The following is a 9,826-nucleotide window of genomic DNA, read 5'->3' on the forward strand; positions in this document are numbered from 1 at the left end:
TTAAGCATATTGCTAGCTAGCCCTTACCTCTAGAATTAACCCATCTCCATTATTTCATATTTTAACACGAAGGTTGTGTTTCAACACATCTGTCCCCAACAGTGGCTCCATGGCTTCTTTCTGACTCCACCTTCTTCCTCACAGCATTCAGTTTAGTTTTCCCCATGTAGCTCTATTCTACCCTATCAGGCCAAGCCAGTTTTCTTTATTTATTAATTGTAATCACAGCATACAGAAGGGAATCCCACATCAGAAGATTCATTCATGCCAAGTGATGTTCAAATTTATATTTTGAGAGTGATATTTACTAGAAAGGCCTTCTATAGGAAAGAACAGGTTTGTCTTCCCTCAAGAAGCCATAGTTAATAAAAGATAGGTAGGTACTGAAATGAGGCCTAGAATGTAGCTGAAGGGTACAAATTCCTTATATTATTTGCTCTTTGTACGTTTCAGTACATTCTACAGTTTAGTCATTTGAAATAAGAACTCCATAAAAGTGGAAGACTTATATGACAAGAACTTTAAATCTTTGAAGAAAGAAATTGAAGAAGACACTGGAAAATGAAAAGATCTCCCATGCTCTTGAATAGATAGAATTAACATAGTAAAAATGGCAATCTTACCAAAAGCAATCTACAGATTCAATACAATGCCCATCAAAATCCCAGCAAAATTCTTCACAGACCTCAAAAGAATTGTACTCAATTTCATATGGAAAAATAAGCAAACAAACAAAAAAAACCCAGAATAGCCAAAACAACCCTGTACAATAAAAGAACTTCTGGAGGCATTACAATTCCTGACTTCAAACTCTACTACAGAGCTACAGTACTGAAAACAGGCTGGTATTGGCATAAAAACAGACAGGAGGACCAATGAAACCGAATCTAATACCCAGATATTAACCAACACACCTTCGAGCAACTGATTTTTGTCAAAAAAGCAAAAAAATTCAAATAGACAAACAAAGGCATATTTAACAAATGGTGCTGGTATAACTGGATATCAACATGTAAAAGAATGAAAATAGATCCATATCTATCACTATGCAGCAAACTCAAATCCAAATGGATCAAAGACCTTAACATAAAGCCAGCCACACTGAACCTTATAGAAAAGAAAGTGGGAAGTATATTTGAACGCATTGGCACAGGAGACCACTTCCTAAATATAAGCCCAGCTGTAACACAGACACTGAGAGAAACAACTAATAAATAGGACCTCCTAAAACTGAAAAGCTTTTGTAAAGCAAAGGACATGGTCAACAAGACAAAGTGACAGCCTACAGAGCGGGAAAAGATCTTCACTAACTCCACATTAGACAGAGGTCTGATCTCCAAAATATAAAAAGAACTCAAGAAACTGGTGTTCAAAACAACAATCCAATAAAAATGGAGTACAGACCTAAACAGAGAACTCTCAACAGAGGCATCTAAAATGGCTGAAAGACACTTAAGGAAATGTTTAACATCCTTAGTCATCAGAGAAATACAAATCAAAACAACTCTGAGATTCTATCTTATACCAGTAAGAATAACCAAGATCAAAAACACTAATGACAACTTATGCTGGAGTGGTTGTGGGGTAAAGAGAACACTCCTGCATTGCTGGTGGAAATGCAAGTTGGTACAGCCCATTTGGATATCGTGCGGCAATTTCTCAGAAACTTAGGAAACAACCTTCCTCAAGACCCAATAATACCACTTTTGGGTATATATCCAAAGGATGCTCAATCATGCCACAAGGACATGTGCTCAACTATGTTCATAGCAGCATTGCTTGTCATAACCAGAACTTGGAAACAACCTAAATGCCCCTCAACCAAAGAATGGATAAGGAAAATGTGGTGCATTTACACAATGGAGTACTACACAGCAGAAAAAAAATGACATCTTGAATTTTGCAGGCAAATGGATAGAGCTAGAAAACATCATTTTGAGTGACGTAACCCAGAACCAGAAAGACAAATATAATATGTACTCACTCATAAGTGGTTTTTAAACACAGAACAAGGAAAACCAGCCTACAAATCACAATTCCAGAGAACCCAGACAACAATGAGGTCCCTAAGAGAGACATGCATAGATTTAATCTACATGGGAAGTAGAAAAAGACAATATCTCCTGAGTAAATTTGGAGCATGGGGACCTTGGAAGAGGATTAAAGGGGAGGGAAGAGGCAGAGAGGGGAACAGAGAAAAATGCAGAGCTCAATAAAAATCAATTAAAAATGGTTGGTAAAAGATGTTCAAAGTAAATGGAACTAAGAAGAAATTTACTGTAGTCATTTTAATATCTAACAAAATCAACTTCAAATCAAAACTGATACAAAAGTATTGGAAAAGGACTACATACTCATGAAAGGAAAAATCTACCACTAAGAGGACTTTATAATTTGAAAATCTATATACCACACAAAAGAGCACCCAAATTTAAAAAAATAACACTACTATAGCTTAAATCACATGCTGACTCTCACAAACTGATAGTGGGAGACTTCAATACTCCACTGATGTGGGATTCCCCTTTGTATGCTATGAATACCACTGGTTAATAAAGAAACTGCTTTGGACCTATAGCAGGGCAGAACTTAGCTAGGCAAGGAAAACTAAACTGAATGCTAGGAGGAAGAAGGCAGAAAGAAGCCATGGATCCTCCAGAGACAGACATGTTGAAACTTTGCTGGTAGGCCATGACCTCGTGGTGATGCACAGATGAAAGGATATGTGTTAAATAAAGATGTAAGAGTTAGCTAACGAAAAGCTAAAGATAATGGGCCAAGCAGTGATTTAATTAATATAGTTTCTGTGTGATTATTTTGGGCCTGAGCTTCTGGTCAGCTGGGAAACAAACAAATGGTCTCCTTACAACAAATTGGCATCCATGTTGTTGACTAAATCCACATAAAACCTGAGAAAGCTTAAAAAGAAATCCTAGTCACAAAATAACAGAGTTCGGTATGGTTTGGTAGGGGCATTTTCTTGGGTGAGCTCTGTTTGCTAGAAGCAAACAGAGGCATGGCTCCTTTAAGACAGGTTTTCTTGATTCAATGGTAGCAGACAAAAAGCCACATTGTTTTGAAACTGCAGCTTCCTGGCCCATGCTACCAGTGCAAATGCCAACAAGGTCCAGCTATTGAGCATTCAAATGGGTTTTGTGAGCAGATCATGAGAACTTGTTTAATGGCAACATAGATGAGCCGTATGCCTCTCAGAGGCAGGAAACTGCTCCACCATGCTGAACTGGGTAAGGCAAACAGGCAGTGCCATATTTCCCCCAGCAGCGATGCAGCTTAGGTTCTTAAGAAGCATTTAGCATTTGAAGAAGCTGTCCTGGTCAAAAGATAATTACAGACACGCAATAAAGAGAAATTCAGGTGGAAAAGACCTCTAAATAAGTCACAATGTTGGATAAATGTATGTAGGCTAGGGAGAGGAAGATAAAGAGTATAATCACAGACAGTCATAGATTAAAGGAGTAAAGATAATAAAATAATTATTAAAAAGTAATAGAGTAAAAATAAATAAGCTACATAAACATGAACTATACAAAGAGCGTCTGGATTATGTATATTATTGTGTTGTCTTTGAATTTTTTGACTGTGAAAGAGTTAAGTACAGAAAGACATTTCGTTGTATGGGCTGCTAAGCTAAACCAGCATATATGTTCTAAAGGTATCATGACTTCCAAATTTGAGTCTAAGGATTTGTTGCTTTGGAAAAGCGGTTCTTCTTTTGTTTCCACAGAGGATGAGAACCTGTGGATTCATTCTAGGCTAATATGGTTTAATGGACCAAGAACCCCCAAAAGGTTACCATGAACACCCCCCAAAATTAATTTGCCTAACAAAAAGCAGGAAGCAGTTTGGAGAGAACTATGCCCAAATGCCCTATATGATTGTTTATAAATGTTTGTTTATATTTAAAGGGGCATATGCTGTAGAGATTTGCATTGGTATAAATCTTGGTTTATTGATACAAATTTAACATCAATTTTGCTATATGTATATTTCTGCTCTTGATTAAGGTATTGTGGTTGTGCAGTTCATTTAAAAATGTAATGTATAATTAAGAAATATAGGTTAATATAAAATTATTTATAACAGTCAAGCTTATAGTCATGTTAGTTATATTTTCTAGATGTATAAAAATGTATTTCAGATGGATAGGCATTCTTCAAACCTTTCAAAGACTACAGAATATGGCATTTTAAATGTTTTAAGAACTTAGGACTTTTCATAAAAGTGAGATACATATGCTCCTGGCAGTACCAGTCTACTTCAAGAGGATGATGGGCATCAAAGAGGCTCCTTATGAAGTTTACTAGCTATGTGAGCAAGAAACTGTTTTTGCCTGGATTGTTTGACATGCAGGACCCACAGAGAAATGACTGCTGAAATTGCCTAAAGTTGAGACAGTCCTTTGGTGTTCCTGCTTCATGAAAGAGTCTGCCATACATTCTATAGGACACACACAAAAAAGTGACTGACAAACTGCCAATATACGTGGCTAGATATTGGTTAAGTCTGGTTCTTTCATGGAATATCTTGTTTTGTCTGTCTACGATGATTGAAAGTTTTTCTTCATTCTGTGTATACATGCCTTACTCTCCTGTTTTAAACTGTGAGACATGATTAATGTTCCATGTATTGTTTTCTTATATACACCTAACTGTCTGTATTGAGTCATAAATGTTCCCAAGATTAGGAGCTGTAGTTAGTAATTCCAGATAAGCAATGTGAGAAGCATTAGCTCCCAGTTGAAACTTAGGGAAAAATATTCAAGAAAGACCAGAATTTCCAGGGAAAATTATAGCTATTGCATGTTTGACTAGCAAAGTAAAACTAAACACCACCCAAAGAATTGCCATTGTAATGAAAGAGAAAGAGCCTGCAAGCTACATGAATTTTGCAAATTGCTACACTGTCCTATGAACTACTGATTCTTTTGAAGCAAGAGTCCATTTTCATGGTGTCTTGCAGAGAGGAAACCTGTTGGACAGGTAGTCATATGCTGACCCAAGACTACAAGTCTCCCAAATACTCCCTATGACATTGTGGAGGGCAATTACATCCAGGCTAACACATTTCACTCCTTCTCCACCATAAGCTTACAACAACATCATAAATGCATTTAGTCTGATTTCAGAAATCTCCATAGTCCATCACAGTCTCAACACCGACTCCATAGGTTCCCTTTGAGCCCTGTGCTGCTGGAGGCTGGTCCTCTAGGCAGTGGATACCTGGCATCCAGTAGCAGGTATATCAAAAGAATAATTATGAAGAGAAAAGAGTCAACTCTTTGGGGAGATTGTCCAAGAAGAAGGGGCAGTCCCCAATCATCCAATCATCACCCACAGATCAGATCTCACTCATTGGTGCTTGCAATTCCTTAACTACTGATGGTCGAATAAAGAAGGGCGAAGGGCGAGTAATCTAAGAATCCCCTTATGTTTTTTGTTTTTTCTTGCGTGGCGGATATCCCTGCGCAGGTATGTGGGTTCACGTGGGTCCATGAAATGAAGACTCAAGATGCCTGAGAATAAATTTAGCCTTTGCAGCCACAGGGATCCCTAGCTTCAGTGGACTGAAGCACTTTCCCTTCGCCTAGGGTATTTTTATTTTTTCCCATATTTACCCATTAGCCAGTTGATTTCCTTATGCTCAGAACAATCTGAATGAAGCTTCCAAAAATACAGTGCCAAGTGCAAATACCTGATTCAGAAGGTTGCTGAGGTTTTCCAGGTTGTCCCCTAGCCAAGTTTTGCATAGGCTTTATTTGAGAAGTACTTAGACATGATTCACATAGGGTGATAAAAGGTATATGTCACACAAAGGATGGATTAGAGCTAGGAGCTAACTCCAGAGGTAGGCCAGGTGTGGCCCAGGCAGGTTAGGCTAACTAACTCTCTGGTGCCAGGCCAGAAGGAAATTCTATTACACCCTTGTGTTTGTCTTTCCTTCAGAATGGGTCAAGGAAAGAGTCTGGAGAAAAACAATTCTTCGTTGATATTATTAAACACACGCTTAAGAAAAAAGGGAACTGATAACTGCACTGGTCAACTGACTGGTTTTTTGGGGTTTTTTTTTTTTTTTTTTTGGTTGTTTGTTTGTTTGTACAGTCAGTCCCTGGTTTCCAGACCAGGAGACTTTAAATATAGATATTTGAGATACAGTAGGATCAAATATTACAAATAGGTATACAGAAAATCGAGGGAAGATCATGTCTCTTGCAGCATTTTTATTTGGGGTGTGCTTAGATAGGCCCTGACAGGTGATAAAGAGCCTCGGTATTCTCAGGAGCCCTTTGCTCCCCCTCCTCATGAGGGAGCTCCATTGTTATCTCATTCAGTATCTAAGGAAGAGGCAGCAAGGTATTATAATCCTGATTGGCTTACTCTGCGAGGCTGGACTGTATATCATTCCACAGGACTCTAAGAGAACTGTAAATGGAATTGATGGGATTTGCTCTTGCCAGAGCCAGGCCCATCAGCAAGGGAATCACTGGAGAAAGAAAAGAGTTAACTTGCAAAATGCTTCTGGGTCTGGGAAAATAGTTTGGAGTGGCTTCCCAACCAAAACAAAGTAAGTCTTGCTAACGGTGTCTGTGGCTCTATGCCAGGCCGCTGACACAAAACTGGAAAATCAAAAAGGTGATTCCCACCCATACCTTAATCCCAGCTTCTGGGGTATTTCCACTTACCCATCTCTCCAGCCATTTCCTGCTCTGAGCACTTGTGTCTCCCCCTCCCTCTGGGTAAGGGTCACTACAGAGCTCCCTGTTTTGTTTACATTTACGAGAAAAGCCACATCAGTGTGTCCAGAAGCTTATTCTAGCCCTCCCAGCTCTCATCACACGGAGAGGACACCTCTCCTCAATAACTCAGAACATTTCTCTCTGACAAGTCTTTCGGTCCCTTTGGAGATGTCTCAGATTGAAGCTCCTTATCAGGACCCTTAACCCTACTGATTCCTCGGGATTCCTCCTAATGTCCTCCTTTAGCTCCCTCCCTTCTCCCTGAGAGCTGCCGACAGTCTTCAGTTCTCATTTAACCCTGAGCGTCTTTCCCCTTGACATTCTGGGATGACCTTTTTCCCCTTTCGCCTATGGAATAACCGTATTTTCAGTCACGGTGCACTATAAAAAAGATTAATAAAATTGCCAGTCTCCCTATACATTGTCTTGATGATTGAAAGGCTTTATTTCAATACTAAAGAACTTCATTTCAAAAACATTATTTTTAAGGCTAAACTGAACAGGGTTGGAACATAAAGTCCTAGTATTACAAAAGTTACTAACTTACTGCCAACTAGTAAGGTTAATTTAACAATACAAGTTACTGGCTAGTCACCTAATAAATGACCAAACTCTTTCATGTGTTCAGAACTATATTTGTGGTCACATTATTAATGCAATCTATTTTTTACTCAGTCCCTGGCATTTAAAATGTTTAAGCTTCTCACAGATGACAAAACTACCCCATGCCTTGCTTGCTGCAAATTATGTAGACTTTGGCTCAATCACACCACTTTTTCTGGTCAAGGCAGAGTCAGTACCCCAAGTGGCTTTCTTACAGAAAAATCTCAGACCTGGATTTGGCAGTCAAAGCCTATGATGCTCTACATGACAACTGAAGACCTACAACTACTTCCGCCCAAAAGACTATGGAGACCACGGGACCCTAAGGCAAACTGTCTGGACAATGGACATCTTTCATTTTAATTGATACAAAGACCAATTAGATTATATTTCCAGTCACAGCTGATCCTTTTTAAATCTCTGAGAAATTGACTGACTGCAGCTTTAAATATAACAAACACTTTCCCAAGGCTTCAGCTTCCTTCTCAGTTTTCTTCAAGGGTAAAAATTGGGCTATTGGCCTCATTTCCTGAAGCTGAAGCCAGGTCTACCAAATAAGAAATAAACTTACCAAGCAGATTTCAAAGTAACTTTTTATTATTCCTTTGTTTAAAGAAACATCAGGAATCACCTACCTATGTCATCCGACAAATAACTGGATTGAAATAAAAGGTGCAAAGCTTAAAGTTTAAGTTATAAGGATTCAAAAAAATACTTTATGTATAAAAAAGATGTTTTAAGGTTTATAAGCACAAGTTTACATAAGGTCTGAGAACACAAAGGTTTAATTTATGATAAAAATGATTTAAGACACACAAAAATAAAAAAAAGTTTCATCTCTCTTCCCCTATGATCTTGTTATATTGAGACTTCTAAATCAATAAAACTCTGATAAGCTATTAATCTAGCTCTGGTAAACACTGAATATTATCATAGTAATAAGTTCAAGGTTTTAAATTCCTTTTGGTTGTTTTCTAAATATAGAATTTAAAAATATATTTCTAATTGTGCTAAAATCATCTGCCTAATCTATATATACCCAATCTTTTGGAAAAAGGAAAAAATGTTAATGCTTTCAACCAAAATCCATTTTAGGTTTCCAAACTTTTACTATGACTCAAGCACATGAGTCTACTGCCTTTTCTACAACGTGGATACAGACTACAAACAATAATAATGCTAACATATATTGAACTGTTGCCTCTTTAATAAGAGTCTTATAAGCTTTAGGAAATCAACTTGGATCCACCACCTCTCACAGGTCAAAACAGACTTCAGATAAGTACCACCAATTAGCAGTCTATTTCATTATCTGCCTATACCTCAGGGGTGTGACCTCTTCCCCTTCCCCTAGTTTGGGACATCCCTCTCCCATCTGCCAGTACCATGGACCTGGAAATTTCAAACGTATACCAAAGAGAAAAAAATTCCCCTTAAAGTCCCCCCGGGGGGGAGGGGGCAGCAGCCTCCAGCAGCATGGGAGTCAGCATAGCAGACTTTTTTTTTTTTGCATGTTAAATTTATTTATTTATTTATTTTTTATTGAAAAAAAAAAATTTCCGCCTCCTCCCCGCCTCCCATTTCCCTCCCCATCCTCCCGCCCCTCTCCCCCTCCCCCCACTCCTCTTCTCTTCCCTCTCCAGTCCCAGGAGCAGTTAGAGTTCCCTGCCCTGTGGAAAGTCCAAGGTCCTCCCCCCTCCATCCAGATCTAGGAAGGTGAGCATCCAAACTGTCTAGGCTCCTACAAAGCCAGAACCTGAAGTAGGATCAAAACCCCACGCTATTGTCCTTGGCCTCTCGTCAGCTCTCATTGTCCGCCATGTTCAGAGAGTCCGGTTTTATCCCATGCTTTTTCAGTCACAGTCCAGCTGGCCTTGGTGAGCTCCCAATAGATCGACTCCACTGTCTCAGGTCCTCGTGGTCCTGACTTCGTTGTACATGTTCTCCCTCCTTCTGCTCCTCATTAGGACCTTGGGAGCTCAGTCCGGTGCTCCAGTGTGGGTCTCTGTCTCTATCTCCATCCATTCATAGCAGACTTTTTTATCTGGTGAGGGAGAGGAAGAAAGACACTCAGGTACTCTTTTGATGGTTTCCTTCAGAGATTTTCTTTCTTCTTCTTTTTTATTCTGATTTTGTAATCTCTTCTCTCTTTTCTTATCTCCATCCTTTCCAGACCTGTGCTGATGGAGGCTGCCCACCCTTGCAGAAAACGAAGTTAAGGAATTGTAAGGGCGTACCACCCCTCTGAGATTATGGGGGCCAATTACACACAAACTACCACATGACTCATCACAGATCTTTCGCTGTACAGGAAAAGTGCAATGCAGGATAAGGAACAACAGCATCTGACAGGTTTACCTCTGACTGCTTCCATCCTGAACCGCACAGGAGGGTGAGAAAACTGAACAATTCACTTTTACCCCTTAGTGATTTCATCTTCACTTAAATGAGTGTACAATTCCTAGAGAC

Source organism: Chionomys nivalis, chromosome 5 (genome assembly GCF_950005125.1).
Source record: "Chionomys nivalis chromosome 5, mChiNiv1.1, whole genome shotgun sequence".
NCBI classification, from domain to species: Eukaryota; Metazoa; Chordata; class Mammalia; order Rodentia; family Cricetidae; genus Chionomys; species Chionomys nivalis.